The following is a 20060-nucleotide window of genomic DNA, read 5'->3' as shown; positions in this document are numbered from 1 at the left end:
AATCAACCTAGAATGGACAAAAGCGCATATTGGCAACCTTGGGAATGAGGCCGCAGATCGGCTCGCAAAAGAAGCAGCCCAAAATAATGATGCAGAGACACTGCAAATTCCATGGCCCACCTCATATCTAAAAAAGAGCTTGAAACAGGTCGCTTTCACACTGTGGCAAGAGGCATGGAACAACGATGTGACAGGACGACGTGCGTATGCGCATCTGCCAAAGTTTGATCCAGAACGTCTTATAGTAAATCCACAACTGGTCTATTATATTACCGGCATGGCCCGTTCCCAGTCTACTTTGAAAGATTCGGCAAGACGACTACCTCCTTATGTTGCTGCGGTGAACTGGGAACGCCAGAACACTATGTCGAAAAATGCTGACTAACGGAGGATCTACACATCCCGTTCCCAGAGACAAACAGATTAGCCTTCAGCAGGTTCATAATTAAGCAGCGACATCTCAAACGCAGCATTACAAAAATTGTTGACAAGCTTATGGGCTTAGGAAAAAACCTATGCCAAGTGTAAACCATTTAAGAGTACTTAGTGCATCATGCAACATTCCCATACCAGCTAAAGGGAGCTAGTTCACTGGCAGCATTATATAATTGTAACTGCACATATGAATGGCTCTAACTTATTATGTATGCAGCAGTAGTATACAAGTACTTTGTCATCATAAAACGCAGTAATGGCAGCATCTGTAATCACAGTCAGCAGCATCATATGTACACATGAAATACCAAATGTATGCTTTATGTACTCCTCTATTCTGCCACCAATGCACTGTTATCTTCGTATTTTTGTAACGCCTGTCTGCAATTTCACTATACGTATTAAATTTGTAATGCGTATTTTTCCCCGGTATTTAATTCAGTAATCATGTATATAACTCACTATCTCGTATCAGTATAATCTCACCCTCTCTATGTTTCAATATCACCGCACTGTGCATCTCAAGTCTGTAATTTATATACGCCATTATTACACACTCCTCTATCCTGTCACCAAGTGAACTGTTTTGTTTATGTATTCTTGTAGCGTCTGTCTGCATATCTTGCTACGTATTTAACATTATAATACGTATTTCTCTCCCATATTTAATTCAGTAATCCTGTATATAATTTATTATCTTATATCAGCATAATGCCACCCTTTCTATGTATCAATTACCTTACTATGTATTTCAAATTTGTAATTCCTATATCCTCCTTGTATAACTCAGTAATCCGGTATCTAATTTAGCATCTTGCATCAGTATAAACTCACAAGGTACTTCATGTCACATTTTATTCAGTAACAGCATGTTTCATGTTTCAGTATGTTCCGTTTCCCATGTTTCTCTGTCTTTCAAATATCAGTATAACATAAGTATTAGTATCAGTATCTTATTTCAGTATATCCTCATTATGTTACCCTCGTGTTTCAGAATGCTCAGTTACAATGTGCTTTACTATGTACCTCAAGCACCAGTATAACCTTTCTATACAGCTCAATATTGACATATGTATATCTCTCCTGGATATAATTAAGTATTCCGTATATAAGTACTCTGTAGCAGTACATTATGTATTTCACGTATTAGAATGTACAATTATAGTATGTTATATGTTTCAGTATGTTCAGCATTTCCTGTTCCAACATGTTTTTCAAGTCTCAGTACAATCTCACTATGCATTCTATGTTTGTCATACGAATATCTCTCTTGTATATAATGCAGCAATCCTGTATATAATTCAGTATCTTATATCAGTATAATCTTACCATGCATTTCACGTTCCTGTATGCTCTGTTATAGTATGTTTTCTGTCTCAGTACGTACAGTATTTCATGTTTCATCAGGTATTTCGTGTAATTAGCGTAATCAGTAATATCTCACTATGTATTTCATGTTTCAATATGCTCAGTCATAGTATGCTCGTGTTCAGTATGTACAGTATTTAATGTTTCACCATGTATTTTAATTCCTGTTTCAATATGTATTTTGAGCATTAGCATAATCTTACTATGCATTACATGATTCTATACCATATTGTACTCCAATATATAATTTAGTAATCTGGTATATAATTCAGCAACTTGTGCATACTAAGTGTCTTTCCCTCTCTAGAGGGCGCCAGAGAGAGAATTTAAACTTTTGTTTTTTATTTTCTTTTTTTTGCAACCAGTAGATAGTTCGTTTTGGAATCCATGTGTGTATGCCCACCAGCGGCCGAGCGGTAAAGTCGCTGAACACTGGCAGTTCGGTCCGAGATTCGAATCCCGCGAACGGGATGGCTGCATGAGTGTTTTCGTGGTTTTCCCCATGTGTATACGAGCCAGTCCCCCTTAGAAAGTCCTCCACGAAGGCACCCCTCCCCTTAGGCAGATAGCCCTCGAGGCTTTGCCGTAATTAAATAACCTAACCTAACCGAATCCGTGTGATTGACGGATAAATTGTTTCGTACAGCCATGAGAGAAAAAGAGAGGCTGTACAAGAAAATGTATTTAAATATTAATTTTTTCCTTTTGAATATTTTATGTAAATAAAATGTGATGTCAAGAAATAGAATTGTGGTTTTTCTGAAAGAAGATTGCCAGCTGAAACATTACTTGAGACTCAACGATGCATCAGAAAAGGTAAAGGAATTTTGTTCTTATTTTTTAAATCAGTTATATAAATAGAACTTGCACACGTCAGGGGATTCTGACAACTTCGATCATCAGTAGTTGATTAATTACGTAATATAATAAAGTTGACGTCCGCCATTAGGATGTGTTGTCCTAAAGCAGAACTAGTTATTTATGCTTTCGAAAACGGAAGTACTTGAAATATGTTTATTTTCTGAAGATGCATTTTGTTGAATAAAAGCATGTTAATATTTAAGTTGAATAGAAATAGATATTTAGTATTTCAGCTTAAAATATATTTTAGATGTTTTATATTCTTGAATAAAAGTAATTTAAACGTAAAACAAATTAATGTCTAAGAATCTAATAAAGGAGTGAGGAAATAAGATTATGTTAAAAGGATTACTTTAAGATTTAAGATAAAATATTTGAGTAATAAGTAAAAATGAATGTTGATATGATAAAGAAAAAACGTGCAACGGCACGCAGTGCTCTCACTAGAACGGTTAAGGTTCTAAATAATGAAATTATTAAAAATGCTCAAGCAGATAAAGCTGTATTAAAAGATAAAATTGTGAAGTTACTGCTGAGTTAAAATCTTATGATTCAGAGGTACTAGATTTATTGATTAAGGGCAATGCCACTGATGATAATTTAGAAACCGAAGTTATAAGCTGTGAGGAATATTCTGATGAATTCATCACAATTGAAACAAAAGTTAGTGAATTTATGTACTAAATGTAAACAAAGTTCCAAATGATTCAGTTTTTAGTAATTCTGATGTCAGTAGTAACTCTAAAGTTAAACTGTATAAATTACCTAAATTGAATATAAAACCTTTTGATTCTCAGTTAATCAATTATGTGCCATTTTGGGCACAGTTTAAGAAGATACATGAAAATAAAGAATTAGATGATTGTGATAAGTTCCAATATTTGCTACAAGCTGTAGAACCTGGAACTCGTGCTAGGCATTTATTAGAAAGTTACCCGATAATTTCAGAAAATTATTCGAAAGCTTTGCGAGCTTTTTGAGAGCGTTATGGGGACAAAGATATTCTTATCGAAGTGTATGTCAGGGAATTTTTGAAATTAATTACAGCAAATGTTCAAGCTAGGGGTAAAGACAGATTATTATTGTGTGAATTATTTACCAAGGTAGAAGCACATTTAAGGTCTTTAGAATCCATGGGGCTTGATATAGAAAGCAATTCAGCCTGGCTATACCCCATGATAGAATCCTGCTTACCTGATGATATTTTAAGAGCATGGCAGAGATGCAATATTAGGGGAAAGGAAGATTCTGATAGTGAAGTGAGTTTTCCGAAGTCGAGTTTAACGTTGTTAATGAACTTTTTGAAGAGGGGGGTAACGGGTGAAGAAAGATTACAGTTAGACAAGTCAGGCTTTGAATGTATTATCCCAAAGGAGAAAGTAAAAGAGAAAAGGCTGAAAAGGGATAACAAGTACCCTACTGCAGCTGGTTTATTCCCCGATAAAGAAATGTCGTGTTTGTTCTGTGGTAAGTCGCATGAAAGTAAGGATCGCGTAGTCGCCAGATCTTTCTCTCTGGCAGAAAAATAAAGACAGGGAAAAGAACTGTTCTCTGAAATGTTTACGCTTTGGACACCTTACCAAAATGTGTAAAGTTTTTGTACGCTGTCATGTCTGCTCAAAACCTCATACAGAGCTTTTCTGTCCTGAGATAGGTAAAACGAAAGAAATTAGTGATAAAAGTAAACCTCAAGCGAATATTCAGAACATGCAAATCAGCAGTGTTCAAAAGAAGTAGCTCTCATGACATTAGAAATACTAATTAAGGGTAATAAGAAAATTAAGAAGGTTAGGGCACTATTGGACAGTGGGTCCCAAAGGAGTTATACTTTAAAGAGCACCGCGGAAGAACTTTGTCTTAAGCCTCTCGCTACAGCAACTATTACCCACACGGTATTAAAAGGTGCAGAAATAGAAGCTAAACCTCATAGTAAAAATAAAATTAAATTAAGTGCACCGAGTAATGGTCACAAATCAGTTCTCACAACCGAATTCCTTGACCAAGAAAAGATATGTGGGAACATTCCACGCATTCCAAAGGAGTCTGTTCTAGAAGAGCTTAAGAAACATAGATTATGAATGTCAGATATTGGTACTGTGTGTCCTGAAATAGAAATTTTAACAGAAAGTCTCAAAAAAGGAACTAGAAGAAGTAGGAGGCCATTACTTGTGTCACCATCCAGTTATTAAGCCAGAGAGTGCTACTATGTCTATCAGACCAGTTTTTGACGCCTCGTGCAAAGTTGGAAGAATACCATTCCTAAATAACTGTCTCTTCAAAGGACCAAGCTTGACAGAAGAAATTCCCGCTATATTATTGAGATTCCGAGAAAAGGCTATTGCTGTTGTATCCGACATTAGAAGAGTCTTCCTCCAAGTTGTAGTTAAGGAAGAAGATCGCTGATTTTTGAGATTTTTATGGTGGGAGAAGGCAAATAAAATTAAAGTCTATCAACATAACAGAGTATTATTTGGAGCTACTTGTAGCTCTTTTTTACTCAGCGCGGATATAACATACCATTTAAACAAGTATCCAAAACAACACAAAACAGTTACTGACAAACTCTTGAAGTCCTTCTATATTGACAACTGCGTAACCTCCGTAGACAGTGCATCCGAATTAGAAGAATTTATCTCAAAGTCAACTGAAATTATGGCTGAAGCTAAGATGGATTTGAGATTATGGCAATTCGGTCCGGTAGAAGAAATAGAAAAGTTGTCATCTGAGAACAGAAGTTTGTTTAAAGGAGATCTTACAACTCCAGTTTCGGTTTTGGGGATTAGATGGGATAGAAAGGAAGATTTTTTAATGATCTGCAATGCATGTGACGCTGAAACAGAAAATCCTACTAAACGGAAGATCTTGTCTATAACACAAGGTATTTACGATCCCATCGGTTTTCCCGTCCCAGCATTGTTGCCAGCCAAGCTAATGATTCAGAAGGCCTGGTCAGCTGGGTCAGAATAGGATTCCCCGCTTCCAGAGAAATTCCAAAAGGACTTTCAGAAATGGTGTAGTGAATTGAAACAATTATCTAACTTAAAGGTAAACAGACGTATAGGTTACAGAAATAAAGAAGTCTTTTGCGACGCGAGTCAGAATGCATACGCAACAGTAATTTTCCTGCGCTGTGAAGATAATAATAGGATTTCGGTACAGCTCCTAGGAGCAAAATCTGGACTTGCGCCAAAAAAGAGTTTGACAATTCCGCGTCAAGGACTTCTTGCTTGTGTTTTGGGAGCCAGCAAACTATATTCGTGAGGCTCTGGATGTCCCTACAGTATCAGTTTATCATTGGACTGTTCAACAGTTATAGCACGGATACGAAGAAATGACCAATGGGGTACTTTTGTGGGTAACAGAATCAGAGAAATATGCAAACTCCACAGAATCATACCAATGGAATCTTGTCCCAGGTAATCTAAATCCGGCGGACCGGCCATCTCCTGGTTGTAGCCCAAGACATCTTATCGAGACGAGATGGTGGGAGGGACCAAAATGGTTAAAAGACGAAGAAAATAATTGGCTCAAATCGGAACAGGTTCCTAATGAAGATTTAGTTATGTCAGAAAGATAGAAAACTGTAATATCATTATTTACCTGTGCAAAAGTAGATCAATTCATGAATTATGAGAGAATTTCGAAATTTTGAAGATTTGTAAATATTACTTTTTGGATGAAAAGATTCATATACAAATGTAGAAATAGAAACCATTTTTTACCATCTGAACTCTCGATCGAAGAAAAGGAAGAGGCAGAGAAGTTCCTTTGGTCAAGAATTAAGTTAGAAAATTTTCGTGATGTCTCAGGTACTGTCAAAGGTCTCGTTGTTGCGAAAGATCAAAATAACATAATACGAGTGAAAACCAAGTTGTTAAAACGTGATGACGAATTTTCGTTCAAATATCCAATTTTGTAGCCATCAAAACATCACGTAGTAAATTGTTTAATACGAGACTGTCATTTAAAGAACTGCCATGCTGGTCTCCAGTCTTTTGGTTCCATCCTGCGAGAAAATTTTTGGATTATTTCTGTTAAGCGTAACATTCGAAGTGAATTATCAAAATGCATGAGATGCAAAATATTTACTTCAAAACCGTTTGTCACTCCGCCTATTCATCTTCCATTTGACCGAGTCAGAGACTTGAAAGTTTTTGAAGTCGTGGGCATCGATTTATGTGGTCCTCTCTTTCTATCTAAAGAACAAAACCAAGGTATGGATTGCCATTTTCACATGCGCTGTGTATCGCGCCGTACACTTGGAATTAGTGACTAATTTGTCAACAGAAGGTTTCATCTATGCCCTCAGGAGATTTATAGCGAGAAGGGGAAGAATTTCAACAATCTACAGAGACAACGGAACTAACTTCAGGGGTACCAACAACCTTTTGAAATCTTTAAATTGGAGTCAAATAGAAAATTGTGAAGACCTAATGGAATTAAATGGAAGTTCATTCCTCCAACAGCTGCGTGGTGGGGTGGATGGTGGGAACGGCTCATTCGCAGTGTAAAAAATCTTCTAAGAATACTTGATGGATCATCACTCAATTTTGAAGACCTTTCAGCGATATTATGTGAAGTTGAAGCTGTAATGAATAATCGACCTCTTACATATATTTCAGAAGAATCTGATAAATTTATTCCTTTGACTCCATCATCTTTTATTCAAGACACCCAAGAAATTGGGATACCTGATCTAGAGAAAATTAATTTCCAGAAACTTCGAAAAAGATACCGGAAATGCCAAAATATAAAAGATCAATTGAGAAACAGATTTCGAAAAAAGAAAACATTTGGCAAATTTCGTTCAAAAATCAAGGGAAAAGGCTCAAGTGGTCCAGACGGGTGATGTACTACTAATTGAACTAGACAACCGAAAGAGACTTAACTGGACAATAGGCAAAGTCACAAAATTGTTTCCAAGTAGAGATGGTTGTACATGTGTGGCAGAGGTAAAGACCTCTTCAGGAACTTTTGTACAACCGATTCGTAAACTTTGCCATTTGGAAATATTTAAGAACGATGACCCAGTAATCTAGCTGATGAACTGTATGAACACTTTTCACAACTCAATTTTAGAATTTTAACTTTTTTTGGCTTGAAATTTTCATAGATAATAGTTTTATTTTATTCTATTATTTTTGAGTAATAATGTAAATTTAATTTTAATGTTTAATTTCTTGCTTCCACCATAAATTAAAGGTGGGTGTATGTTAAATGTTCATCTAAAGTATCTTTCCCTCACTAGAGGGCGCCAGAGAGAGAATTTAAACTTTTTTTTTTTGTAACCAGTAGATAGTTTGTTTTCGAATCCGTGTGATGGACGGATAAATTATTTCGTACAGCCATAAGAGAAAAAGGCTGTACAAGAAAATGTATTTAAATATTAATTTTTTTCCTTTTGAATGTTTTATGTGAATGAAATGTGATGTCAAGAAATAGAATTGTGGTTTTTCTGTAAAGAAAGATTGCCAGCTGAAACATCACTTCAGCTTCAACGATGCATCAGAAAAGGTAAAGGAATTTTGTTCTTATTTTTTAAAATCAGTTATATAAATAGAACCTGCATACGTCAATAGATTCTGCAAACTCCGATCAACAGTAGTTGATTAATTACGTAATATATGTGTCAGTTTTCCCTAAAAGACATTCCTTCCCACAAACAGATGGCCTGAGATTTTTCATAATCCGATAATCCCCTCCCTCGAGTAAAATTTTATTTCAATTACTTTGCATACCTTTTTATAGCTTCAGGAATGTAAAAGTCTGCAAATGTGGAAGTATGTATGTTTATGTTTCTGTGACAGATGTCTGAAAAATCACTGCTGCTTTATTTGAACTACTTGTGTAAGCTCTCCGCTTTTTTATAAGCACATAATTTAACTGATATTATACAAATATATTTAATTAATATATTATTAGTCCAAAGGGGCTTTTTTCCTGAAGGACTATTGTTTTCTTTGTGATTTTGCGTCGAAATCCTATAAACGGCGTATTTTCAAATCGGCGTATTTCAATAGTTTTCAAGTCGTTACCACCAAATAGTATCGCCCTGTGTTATATTTGAAGAAATTAAATAATGAAGAATCTGCGTAAATGTATCTATGTTTCTCGGCATTGTGATAAAACAGTGGTACCTTGAGCCGTCCAGTTTTGAATGACGTAATCCTACTGCGAGTATGGCCATCTGAAAACCCAAATTTGAAATTTGTTTTATTAACGATTTCATATTTTGTAAAACTTTAGCGAATTTTTGATTTAACAAACTCAACGATTTAAAAGCGAGCAATGGCAACACTCTATTGGGGGGGGGACTTTTTATCTCCAGTGCGCCGAACTGTGTATCGGAAATTCTAAAGATATGATCATTTAAAAATTATTTTGCGACATTGCTGTTGAACTGAATTTTATGGTTTAAGTGCAAAGAACGTGATATTTAATAAATAAAGACAGCACACAAAATGTTAAAAAACGCCCCTTTGGACGTAATTTAAAATCTGAAGCCTTTCAGATTTTATTTTTCATTTAATTAATTAATCATATTAATAAATATAAATCTGTTTAATATTTATTTTTATTATATTGTGCGATAAAAATTACATATACATACAGTCATATAACTGCCGTAGTAATAATAAATATAGGAGTATTTGTTTTATAAGAGTAAAAAAATATAATATTTAATCAATTGAATGGATGAACTTCGCGAAGTGTACATAGTAGTTTATTACAGATAGAATTTAGATTAGTTAGTAACCATCATTTCGACATTTTGAGTGACGCCTTTGTTTTGATAAATTTGGCACACGTTAGTGTGAATGACATGGTTTTTATTTGGAGGGGATGCAAAGCAAAACCTGATACTATTCTTCATGCAATACTTTTAAAATGCTGGGTAAATTATAATCGTTTTATAATGTTATTATATAATTACTGGCAATATCTTTACGCCTTAGGCAATATTCCCTTGGATAATTCAAAAGTCTACATTAAAAGCAGTATTGTTCTGTAAAAGAAATAAGAAATATTGTTCAAGTCTCAGAATGTGATTATCATTGTAAAATAATGGTGTGCAAAAGTTTCTTCCTCCGCATAAGAAATTTCTTTCAATCAATTTTGTAATGTTTTCAGCCTCCGAAAACTTTATTTTTAAACAAAGTAATGTATAATTTCATTTTACCTATAATTTAAGTAGTGATAATAAATTCGCAAATTCGCATTACATGAATTATATTGCTACGAATTTTGTATTTAGATAGCTAGTTTTGGTATAATTGCAACTAAATTTTTTTTATTTCCCCGTGCAATGCAGCTTGTGATAAATTTTAAGAGCAAGCTACGCCGGAAAAGTAAATATATAAGAGCACGTGCGTTTAACATTGAATAAATGGATATCTCTTTTATTTGTATTGAAGCTGAATAAATGCAAATGACTACTGTGTTAGCTGTAACTGTAATTCCATATTCTTGTTGCTTTCCAGAAATCTCGAGAAGCAAAGAAATTACTAGAACTCTCTCGCGACCGATTGAAAGCTTTAAAAAGCCGGAGAGAGACATCTCGGACCAGTTGTTTAGTTAGCTGCTGCTGTTATTGTTGATCGGATTAGTTTTCTCTGTGCTTTGCTTTGCATTCTATTTAACGTTTTTAGTAGTTTAAGGTATAACTACTGATTATTACTGCGCGAATTTGTGAACACTTGCATAAATGTTTCTGAGAACAATTCCAGCGTTCTATTATATTTCTTTGAATAAGAATAAATTTTATTAACCTTTTATCGGACTTGTGCGTTCAGTTTGTTACGAACCCGTACGCACGCAACAATATGATCACGAATTTGCATTTCATGTCCTACATATATAGGCCATGTAATGCAAATTCCATGCATATAAATGTACTCTGCTTGTCAAAGGATATTGACAGAACTGAAACTCATTGAAATATATATGATTAAAAAATTGTACAAAAGCCCTATTCAATACAAACCATCGCTTTTGCTAGATGATTGATCTCAAAATGCCGAATCTGAATTTCAGTGCATGGAAATTTAAAAATAATGGAAAAAATTACCTCATTATTTGTCTGACTAGTTGCAAAATATTGTAGAAATAATATGGTGCGTGGTCACCTTTTACAGAAATGCAAACCCCAAGTTTTGATTTCACAGAATTTGCCAAACTCCTGATCAAGTCTTTGGAACTGCTCACTACTCCTCTAAAAGAGAACTTTTCAGATCATGGAAAGCCCAGGAAGGCATTTGTCACATTGCACTTCGGCAACGTAAGTCATCCCAAACATGCTCGAACGGGTTCAGCTCTGATGAGTAAGCTGGACAGTTCATTCGAGAGATATCTTCTGCTTCTAAATATTCTGTTACCAAAGATGCTCGATGTAGACAAACTTTGTCATCCTTTAGCAATAAAATTTGGCCATCACTACTCTAAATAGCCTTAGGTGGGATTTTACGACCTCATCCATGTATTTATGACCAGTTACAAAACTTTCATCAAAGGTATACCATCTCAAACCCTGAAAATTCTTTTGTGGAAACGGTGATTTTTGTGAACAATGGAAAGTCCGCTGCATGTTCCTCTTTTCCTTTAGATCAAAACCCATTTAGAATCACAGATTTGGTTAGGTTAATTGATTAAGGCTGGTTTGATTTATTAGTGATAAACTAATAAATACTGATAACTTTAAAAAAAAACCAAATGAACTTTAAACAATGCTACACACCCGAATTCTAACATGCATCCACTCCTCCCTGATTCTCAGTAGCCTAATTCGCATATTTCATGTGCTAATCTCGTAGAGTGATTAGGTACTTATTGGAGCAGCGATGCCCACCACCGGATACGAACTCCGCATCTTCCTATTGCCAGCCACCCAGACTTCCAGTTACACCAAGGACAAAAGGCAAAGAAGGAGAAAATTCCTTATATTCTCCCTCACTTAGTATGCGACTGGGAAGGAAGGGCCTCGATCATTGAATCCAGGAAGTGACGAATCAGAAGCTACCGCATTTTAATCGAGCAACATTATAGACCGCTTATATATTTTTGGAACTGAGAAGCACAAAGAATCAGAGATACCCTCGCCGGGATTGGGACTCCGGAGCTTCCAATGCTAGCCGTATGTTACCGTTCCGATGCTGCGAAGACACACTGCAAGAGATGAAAAAATTCCTTATAATCTGTGCACTGAAGTCCAGTTTTGCATTCAGTTGCAGATATTTAACATAAATAATTATACCGTTTAAAACTGGTTGAAAACTTTAATATGAAAGCATACGTTTTCAGATTATTCTTTATTTTTTTTACGAGAAATGAATATATGCATTTTATTTCAGTATAAGTAATTCTTAACTGCCTAAATTAAAACTGTATACAAATAAATTTTATAATGTATACTTTTTTCTTGCATATTCAAATATTTTTATATTAGGAGTTCAAGCTGTGAGTATACAGTGCCTGCTTTACCTTATGCTTTCCGCATTAATGAAATTTTGCAACTTTCTCATATGTTTAGCCTGAATTCCGTCTCCTTCTGATAAGGCTCAACCTTAAATCTGAAATGTCAAGGAATTATTGTTTAAAAAAAAATTATCTCACAGAAAATCTTTTAAATTAGACCTGTTATCACACATACTGTGTTGAAATTATTGATACGTAATTACAACTGCACTTAAGAAGCTTTCAACATCCATTTGCAATTTCACAAATGAATTCCAACAAAACATCAGCAGTAATGAATACACAGAAGCTCAGAAAGCTTCCGACTCGTGGAAAAGCCCCAGGCCCATGGCTTGCTAAATGAACAAAAGCGCTTGAACTGCAGACCAACAAAGACAGCGATTATGTCCTTTTTAGCAGCCATTTTATCACGCTGAGTAAAGTCATTTAAGCTCATAGTCCTTCATAATGACACCTACTTGGCCCCTAGAAACGTTCCCCGCTTGGTTGCTTCGACGCCATGTGACAATTAGGGGTTAGAAAAGAGAAGAAGCCGAAAGTTTGTATTGATAAATACGCTTTTAGGACTGGCACAAAAGAAATGCAGCTTTATCCCTTAAAACTTCTCAGCACCTATAAATATACAAAAATAGTTTATTACACATTAATTAAATTAGAATTATTTTGCTGACAGAATTCTTGTAGCAAGCTACTGCATCACTGTGTTTATTCAATAGTATATATAATACAAAATTTATTGAAGATCATTGACTGATCTCTTCCTCAAATTCGGACATTAAAAATTTGTCGGTTCAAAAAATGAAATCGACAATGCTATAAAGCCAAGCATCATTAAAAAAAGAAAAAAAAATATATGAAACTTGTAATATACAGAATACAGGAATTTACAGAAGGTTGGCTTGCAGCGGATACTTATTGTAGATTAGAAAAGTGAATTTAGTTTAAAATAGCATCATTTATAAATTTAGTTTGCTTTAAAATGGTATTACTAAGATAGTAACATTCTAGCGGAAATAAACTGTGTAAGCTTTTGATTTTATGTATTATTATTAATTTTTAAAAGCGATTTTAAAAGTGCTGAGATAAAGGATCCTTGAAAGTTTTCGCTCCCAATATACACTCGATCTTTCTTTTCATTTTTTAAAGTTAATTTTACCTGTATGATAAAATATTAATAAGCCTTTAAAGACTCTTTGATCTCTTTTTATAATGGAAATTTTTTCTTTCAAGCTCCAACCATACCGTTTCATTTCAACTAAAGTTTAATACGCAATCATTAATCGACGGCCACTTTGGAAAAATGTCTTTTTAAATAAAACATTTTTAGTTACAGCTAGTCTTCAGCTACTGGTATCTACCAATGAGATGTATATGGATAACTTTGGTCGTGGGTTACAAGGCATCAGACTTTCATCCAATTCCTTATTGGCTAACATCTTTAATAGCCAATAACATAATTTGATAATAATATCTACACTGTTTTCTGCTAAAGCACAAATTTATTCTCCCAAGTAAAAAAAATGCCGCTAGAGGGCTGTGGTGCATAGGTGTAGTTAATGACGTAACCTCTAGTAGAAAAAATTAAGATCCCTGCAGTTGCTTGCTGATTTTCAACAAGCTTTCTTCTTACAAGCATTGTTGCTTGCCTTCGCCTAGATAACGTGAAGTCTTCAGTCTCTAACTTTTGCAACCAGATATACTGAATAAAGATATGTTTTTAAAATTTAATTATTAAACAACAAGCGTGCTCAACCCATATCCTGCTCCCAGTATTACAAGTTTATATGCTGTGGAGAACTATGTTTCAAATAAAGAAATACATTTATATTCAGATTTTTCTTCATGTACCCCAAATCATTGATATTCCATGAAATATCCAATCAATTTAATCAATTTTTGCAGGAAAGGTGTGAGAGCCTAGTCTAATTAGCATAATCTAATCAGAAATGATCAAACGGTTTCTCATACACAAGTCAAAGTGTTACGTCGACTGACGGTGAATCAAGCGCTTTGCGCAAAATGAATATCTGAGTGAATTTCAGCAATGCAGCGCTTGATTTCAGTGTGTAAGGTCTATAAAAGGTATGGCTCCGGAGTATCATTTGGAAGAATGTCTGAAGTGGTAAATCATTAGCCGTTTAGAAGCAGGCGAACAATCAGGGAAGCAGCGAGATGTGTGAATATTTCAAGACTGAGAGTCTCTACGCTATGGAAACAATTTCAGAACTTTGGAACTGTTGTAAAGAGATCTGGACAAGGACGCAAACGAATAACAGTTTCTTCTCAGGATTGAAACTTTGTCCAAACTTGGCAATAGCTTTTCACCACAAAGGAAGTCTACTTCTAGTTAAGAGCTTGCAACCATCACTGGAACGGTTGTACCATGGCAAACTGTATACAAAGGGCTTAATAAAAAAGGCCTTTATGCCAGAGAGCCAAGAGTATTGTTTCTCTCTCTCACACACACACACTCAAACTCACTCACACACAGGCTATATATATATATATATATATATATATGATTAATGTATCACTTTTATGCATGTCAAAACTGATATACATATATTAGCAGCCAAAATGTACTACTTAAAAGTTTTTGTAGATTTTTTAAGAGTCAATAGAAATTATTTTTTATTTTAGCGCAAACCAAATTTTCATTTAGCACTTGCTTTGCACAGTTGCTTTGCATGCACAGTTTTTACAATATCTCAAAAAGGAAAACTGAGATTTGTAATCTCAATTAAAGACAACAATATTAATATGTTTCATTTACAGCGGTATATTAATATGTTTCATTTACAACAGTAAATGACGTTTTATAACAACCATGTTGTTCTCAGAATTGAAGCTTCTAGAAAAGAGGGGGAAAGCATTGGCAAATCGTGAAGTTCGCAGTTTTTCTAGCATCCCTATTGTGGAATTTAGTCTTCGCCTGTTCAGGTGGGGAGGGGAAAGTTGGGTGTTGTTCATTGGTCTCGTACAGTTGATATACTGATAATTAAATTTCGCTCACTTGGTACACTACCCCAAGATTAGGGAATAATCGACTGTAAGAAAATGTTATGTTTTTTCTCCCGTTGCCTAATAAAACAGAAGAGCCTTTTGCAAAAGCGCATCGCTTGAGGTTTTTTTGCAATTTTCTCTACTTTCGTTATACAAAGAGGCAATGCACAGTCGTCTCATACAATCCATCTCCCGCAACCGAAAGACAAACGCGTTAGTTTAGTTCTCACGTTGTATTATACCCTGCGATAGAATAGAAAAGGCGAAAAAGGGGCAGAAAGAAAGCAGGAGACTCACTAAAGACCAAACAATGAAGGTATAAAGCGATTTTTGCCAAAACAGTTTTATTCGACAATAGGAAGCTTCGGACCTCACAAGTTCTTTTGATTTCCTCAAACGAATGGGAGAGCCTTTGGGGAAATTGCTTCCTCTTCGACTACATTGAGAGAGCTGCTCAAATGTCAAAGTGCCGCTGAACAGCAGATGCTTTTCACACTTATGACATTTAGTGCAGTTTAGATGGATTTCCTGCTAATTACTTAGCCTGTCTGAAAAGGATCACTTTCCCCAGTTCGAGATGAACGATCAGTTGAAGATGAAAAAGTGGCTCTGTCTGCATATAGGAAATGGTATTATAACGCAAATGTGATAATAATGCTATAGTACCTCTCTATGGTAAGCCCTTACTGATCCTCCTCAAGTCCTTACAGATGTAAATAAAAAAATGCGTAGTCAACAACAATTATGCAACGAAAAAAATTGAATTTTCAGCTAAAAACATAAAATTCATCTATATAAAAGATTTGTAAAACATAATAACCATATGGATTATGTAATTTTCAAGATCAAGACTAATTAAAAGCAAAACATGTGATAAGAAAATTTTGTTTAAAAGTAATCTGCAGCAAAAATTTTTAATTCTGACCTGAACAGATCTATAACTGATCTCTAGTGCCAAATAATCAATTAATGGCAATTCAATCTTGTCAAAAGAGCAAGCGAACATTTGCTTTTTAAGGAATGAAAGATAAGAGAGCCTTTTCATTCTCATTATTACATGCTCATATTAGTAAGGTCCCTAGCTGTTTCGCATGTTTAGTGAATTTCTCTGATGATGGCAATTTTGATCGTTCTTTCCGTGCTTAAAATTGCTCACCAACTGCTGTGTGGCTAAAGCCGATGAAGAGATTCGGATAATTGAATAGGCCCTTGTGGACCTTCAGTGTGTGATCAAAATGCAAGTCGATTTCCACTACAAAGGTCTACAAAGGAAATTATTTCTTTTTAGGACAGACGCCGAATGCTTTATTTTAATTAATCCGCTGCATATAACAAGTTCATAAAATCTTTTTACACAAATAGAGTACAAAGCTATGAAGTATATGTCTCCGTTAATTTCGCCTTTTAGACAACACGTCGATCTAATGAACTCATTAATGATACAACATACGAAGAGACATAAGAAGCAAATAATCATTGGGAAAATGTTCTCTTAAGCGAAAACAAGCGTCTGTGCCGAGTAATATATCGCCCAAAGACACTAATTAATTAAAATAGTAAAGAAAGGTCACTAATTGACTAAAATTTAAAACAATTGCGTACTGCACTTGTTTTTCGCGTAATTTCATTTCAAAAACTGCACATTGTACAGTATGTATTTATGACCCCTGAGTATCTATTGAACAATAATAACGTAAAAAAACGATTCAATCTGGTATAGTAGGCTAAAAAGTATAGTAGCTGCAATATAGAAAACAGTTATTATTATTATTATTTTTGGGGGGTAGAAAATTGGGGAAAAGGGCTTAAAAGAAATACTTAATTTTAAATGTAAAAACAGCGAACATATATGTCTCTACAAAGTGCAGTTAAAATGCTGAGAGCTTTTATTGTTCTCTTTATGTTATCCCCTTTTTATATAATTCTATCTTTCCATATTAAAAAGAATTTCAGGCCTTTTTAAATTCCCTTCTTTTCTTACAAGAAATGGCTATTTTTAAGTGATAAACTAGAGAAATAAACGTCTAACCTACATAATTAATAAGAGACGTTATTAAGCCAAAACATTATCAAAGGAATTATAAAAATACACCAAATTAAATCTAGGGAAAAAATAAAAGTTAAATTTCTTAAGTAAATTACGTAACCTTGTAAAGGCAAAGAATTAAAAAGTAAACGCAAGTTCTTTTCTTTCTAGGGTAATTTTTTTGAGTCGTTTCTGCCCACCATCTCTGTGCCTACCGTCTTTTTGAGTCTTTTCTGCCTACCGCGGAGGTTTTCTGCTGTGAAACACACATGAAATCACTCGGTCCATATTCATCGAAGGTTATGTAAGTGAGTAAAATCAAGATGGTGAAGCACTGAACAACAAGAAAAGCATTATGCACGTGAACAACAATTTTAAAATTACAAGCCACAGTGTTCACTTAAATCCTTACTCTTTATTCTAAAACTAAAACTCAGTGGCGCAACAGCCCTAGTGGGCAATGGCCTGCAGTGCTTCGATATCTGCTTCCCTGACCGTGGGCCCCGGGTGCATGAGCATATACCCTGGACAAGTGATCAGCTTGTTCGCAGGACCAGCGGTGTTTAGTTCCCAAGCGAACTTGGTACTCATTTTATGGACTTTTCAAGGGATGGAAGGCTGAGTCAACCTTGCCCAGCCCGGCCCTGTGGTGCTGCTACGAAACGCGCTAGCCACCTGTGCCACCTGGCCTCTACTCTTTACTCTAAGCCCTTAATTTTCCAACCGTTGATCGTAGACATATGCTTCCAACGAAAAAGATGCTTCAAATGAAGCAAAGATTCATGTTTTGGTATCTTTAAATTAAAAAACAAATTTAAATAAAATATGAAGTTGAAATTTTCACTCGTTCTTTCAGTCCCTATACATGGAAATATTTTTGTACTTACTATGAAAAATGAAACACAAAATGTTTGACTCCCGTACTACAAAAACCGATCGAGATATTTGATATTAAATTCGGAAATAATATTCAGGGGCCGCAGACAACTTTAACAGCGAAATGTAACATTTCTATGCAGATTATCGGAAAAAAAAAGACAAGTGCTTTTCGAAATGAAGATCGTTTTCGCAGAATTCTATTGAATTCATGTTCTAAAACAGCGGTTCTCAACCTTTTGACAAATGCGTAACATCTAAACAAAACTTGAAAAACTTTAGTACCACCACTACATTTTACAATGACCAATTTGAAATTTCTCAATAGAAATATTAAAAAACATATTTTTTGCCATTTACACAAGCTATTTTATATTTGTATTAAATATGCACATATATAAATATATTTGGCTAAGAACTGGTTACCATTTTACTTATCAGAATTTAAATTTGTAGCATCATTAGTTCATTTAGAAGTAGAAGAGGGAAAAATGTGCAATGCCCTCGCCGGGACTCGAACCTGGACCTCTCGAATAGACGCCGAATGTGCTACCGTTACACCACGAAGGCATGCAGAAAAGAAGGAGAAAATACCTGACAAGTTATATTACTTTAATTCTATAATTATTGTAAAATTTGGACCTGTTTAAGAGAGATCAATTCCTTTATGTCTGGTCTTATTTTTTTTTAGTTTTAACGGTAAATTAGAATCCACTTTTAATTTTGTTCTGTTTTAATTTTTCAAATATAACATAGAAAGAAATTCTTGTTCCCACAAATAGGTTGTGCAAAAAGGCAATAAAAAATTAATAGCTTTATTTTAAATGCCTTTAAGTTCTTTTTTTCGGTTCAGCCAAACAATCACAGGAAATTTCTGTCAACTGTTCTTTTCCTTCAGGAGATAAAATTTCAGGTACATTTGAACAAAATTGATTTGTATCCAATCTTCTTTTAAATAATCCTTAGGAAAATAAAGTTGAAATTATTTATCAGTGATGCTAATTCTTTTATTTTCCAATTATTTTCGGTTTCAAAAATTTCTAAAAGTGGAAAAAGCTTAAAATATTATTATCCAATTCTTTGATTATTAGCTCGAAATTTTTATCATTGCATTTATTTTATCTCTAATGGTAAACAAATTAACCCTTTGTTCTTGAAATCCTAAATTTAATTTATTTAACTTTCCAAAAATATTATCTAAATATGCTAAACGCGCTACCAGAATTCACTAAATAAACATTTTTGCTATTCAAATTTTGAATCACTGAGAAAAATTTGAATTTCTGATCGAAGTTTTCTGAATATAACAAAAGCATTTCATGTTCACTGCCTTTCTCTTGCCATAAAACCTTAAATATTCTTGAATTTAAAAGCTCGGCTTTTAATAAAATTAACGATTTTCAGGTTTCAGGAAAGTGTTTTGGCTACTAAAGCTTTACGATGAATGCAGCAGTGAGTAAATTTAGTTTCAGGTGCCACTTTCTTTGTTTCAGAAATAACACCAGAATGTTTTCCTGTTAAAACCTGAGCTCCGTCACTGCATACAGCAATGCGCTTATTCCAAGGAATATCATTCTCACACGTAAAAATGTCAATTACTTTGAAAATTTCATATGCAGTTGCTCTATCATGAAGAGATTCAGAAAATAAATACTCTTCTACAATTCGTCTATCTTCTTCGAAACGTATGTAAACTAATAATTGAACAAAGCTCGCAATGTCAGTACTTTCATCCAATTGCAATGCGAAATGCTCACGATGTTTTGAATTTCCAAGTTCATGAATTCGTCGGCTTACTGTATCATTTGGTAACGAAATGTTATTAGTTATAAATAAGTTCATTAGCCATGTTTTCGTTGAATAAAGTTAAAATTATCTTTAGCTGCTGGCAATATATGATTTTCTTCAAGAGTGTGAGCCTGCCCAGTTTTGGCAATTCTTAGGCTTACTAGGTAATTAGCATCCACAGCTTTTTCACTTGAAGTAACAAAACCTCTCATTACTTGTTGACTATTTTTAA

General features: G+C 34.5%; 1 non-coding gene across 1 annotated transcript; it reads right to left on the bottom strand.

Annotated features, from left to right (window-relative positions):
* Positions 1-18539: 18539 nt before the first annotated feature.
* Positions 18540-18610, bottom strand: TRNAR-UCU (transfer RNA arginine (anticodon UCU)). The gene has a single exon. It is a non-coding gene; the product is annotated as a tRNA-Arg (tRNA).
* Between the last annotated feature and the right edge of the window lie 1450 nt (positions 18611-20060).

The sequence above is a fragment of the Stegodyphus dumicola genome, chromosome X1 (assembly GCF_044657685.1).
Source record: "Stegodyphus dumicola isolate Sdum_Otavi_A_Nest chromosome X1, ASM4465768v1".
NCBI lineage: Eukaryota > Metazoa > Arthropoda > Arachnida > Araneae > Eresidae > Stegodyphus > Stegodyphus dumicola.
Note: the sequence above shows the minus strand (reverse complement) of the source record. Positions and strands in the feature narration are given on the sequence as shown.